The sequence below is a fragment of the Brachycentrus maculatus genome, unplaced genomic scaffold (genome assembly GCF_059751285.1).
Source record: "Brachycentrus maculatus isolate JH-2025_06_01 unplaced genomic scaffold, ASM5975128v1 h1tg000077l, whole genome shotgun sequence".
Taxonomy (NCBI): Eukaryota; Metazoa; Arthropoda; class Insecta; order Trichoptera; family Brachycentridae; genus Brachycentrus; species Brachycentrus maculatus.
This window is the reverse complement of record NW_028280831.1, coordinates 2,094,135-2,096,707: the sequence shown is the minus strand read 5'-3', so window position 1 is coordinate 2,096,707 and position 2,573 is coordinate 2,094,135. Positions and strand designations below refer to the sequence as shown.

General features: G+C 40.7%; 1 pseudogene across 1 annotated transcript; it reads left to right on the top strand.

Annotated features, from left to right (window-relative positions):
- Nucleotides 1-2,354, top strand: LOC148311098 (phenoloxidase 2 pseudogene; annotated as a pseudogene). Its single transcript, XR_015837315.1, has one exon. The product of XR_015837315.1 is annotated as a phenoloxidase 2 pseudogene (transcript).
- Nucleotides 2,355-2,573: the final 219 nt, after the last annotated feature.

The following is a 2,573-nucleotide window of genomic DNA, read 5'->3' as shown; positions in this document are numbered from 1 at the left end:
AATATAAATTAGGAGAAATTTGTTCATTGTAGACATTCGACTTGAGGTTCGACTCGAGGATATACATTCGACTCGAGGATATACGCGCAAAGGTGTTCAGAGATAAAAATGTCTTACTCGAAGAAAGCAATTTTACAATTGTTGTTTGAACGGCCAACAGAGCCTATCATAACACCAAGAGGTAATGACGCAAGGGCTATTTTCGATGTCCCGGATAGCTTCCTCCAGGATCGTATTCGAAGCGTTCGCAGGAATATCAAGAGGCGTTTCGACAATAGGACTAGGCAACCGATTCCGATCAAGAACATCAGTCTTCCTGATATAAGCATTCCACAAAAATTGGGACTTAAGTCTCACTTCAGCTTGTTTCACGATGAACACATTGAGATGGCTGAGAAATTAATTGAAATATTTATGGACCAAAAAAAGGTTTCGGACTTGATATGTGTGGCAGCCTATTGCCACGACCGGATCAACCCATTCCTATTCAATTACGCACTCTCCGTTGCCATACTTCACAGGACGGATACACGTGATGTAACGATTCCTAATTTCCTCCAGTGCTTCCCAGGAAAGTTTGTAGAAAACACTGCTTTTAGCTCTGCCCGCAGTGAAGCGGCCATTATTCCTTCGGCGGTTAGGGAACCTATCGTGCTCCCTAGAGAATACACTGCAAATTCCAGGGAACCTGAACAAAGAGTCGCTTACTGGCGCGAGGACATTGGTATCAATCTTCACCATTGGCACTGGCATTTGGTTTACCCAAGTGGCGCCGCTAATAGTGCTCTTGTTGCTAAGGACAGAAGAGGAGAATTATTCTATTATATGCACCACCAGATCATAGCTAGATACAACATCGAAAGATTTGCTAATGATCTTCCCCCGGTAGAAGCTTATAGTAACCTAAGAGAGGTTATTAAAGAAGGGTACTTTCCAAAGCTAGATGTTTTGGTGTCAACTCAGGCATGGCCGGCTAGACAAGTTAATACTCCACTTTCTGATCTGAACCGTGAACTTATCGTAAGAATTGACCGCCTCGAGCTGTGGGCAAAAAATATTAAGGACGCCATTGAGAAGGGTGTTGTTGTTAATAGAGCAGGAGCGCAAATCACTTTGACAGAAACCACTGGCATTGACATCCTCGGAGATATTGTGGAGGCATCTATGCTATCACCAAACCGACCTGTGTATGGAACCCTTCATAATTTAGGACACATGTTAATCGCTGGATGCCACGATCCGGATGGCAGATTTTTGGAACCGTTTGGAGTAATGGGAGATACTGCAACTACAATGAGAGATCCAATTTTCTATCGTTGGCATAATTACATCAATGAAATATTCTTATCTCACAAGGACAAGCAACCTAAATATACTGTAGAACAGTTGGATTTCCCTCATGTCACTGTCACAGATGTGCAGGTGACAATTGATAATAAACCAGCAAACCAACTCATTACTTACTGGCAACAGAGTGATGTGGATCTATCTCGAGGATTGGATTTCACTCCCAGAAGTGCAGTTTTAGTTCGTTTTACTCATCTTCAAAATGAACAGTTTAACTACGTTATTAATGTGAATAACGGGTCTCAAAATCAATTGATGGGATATATGCGTATTTTTATAGCTCCGAGGTTTAACGACAAGGGTGTGGTATTGAATTTCAATGAACAAAGGAAATTGATGATTGAAATGGATAAGTTCAGAGCTCCTCTCGTACCAGGCGCCAATACCATCCGGCGTAGCTCGATGGATTCTTCTCTAACCATTCCTTATGAGAGAACGTTCCGCAGTGTGGATGCAAATCGCCCCGCCGATGACGATCCAGCTATTTATGGTTTTAATTTCTGCGGTTGCGGTTGGCCCCAGCACATGCTCGTACCCAGAGGAACGGAAAAGGGTATGATTTTCGACTTATTCGCCATGGTCTCCAATTATGAATATGACAAAATTGATCAGGATATTTCTGGTATTTGCAATGACGCTGATAGTTTCTGCGGTATTCAGGATAAGAAGTATCCTGATACGAAATCGATGGGCTACCCGTTCGACCGAGTTGGCAGGGATGGAGTCGATTCTCTTGCTCAGTTCCTTACGCCGAACATGAAGGTTCAAGAAATCACTATTAAGTACGAAGATCGGGTTGTTATCAGAACCCCTGACCCACCCGTGTCAGTTGTCCCTGCAAGGCCGCCTACCGCCAGCAGACCATAATAATTTGACAATGGCAATCTTTTAAGGCAATGATTATGGCTACGGATTTAATTATTAGATTAGATTTCTATTTTTGTTTTAATCCAAATTTAATTCTATATTATCAATGTAATATTTCAAATAAACATTTGTAATTTTCATTGAAGAGTTTAATTCCCAACTTATCGTTTATTGTACTTTTTTTTACTGTGAGTTGAATTTTTTATTAAGTTATTGTTTATTTGTTGTAGTTATTGTTTGTTTGTTGAGTTCCAGTCACCGTACCTGAATAATAATATAAGTTTGATATTCTGTTGCCTCGAATATTTCTGAAGAATTAGTTAAATAAATGGTCGATGATTTCCTCATTCCATTATATT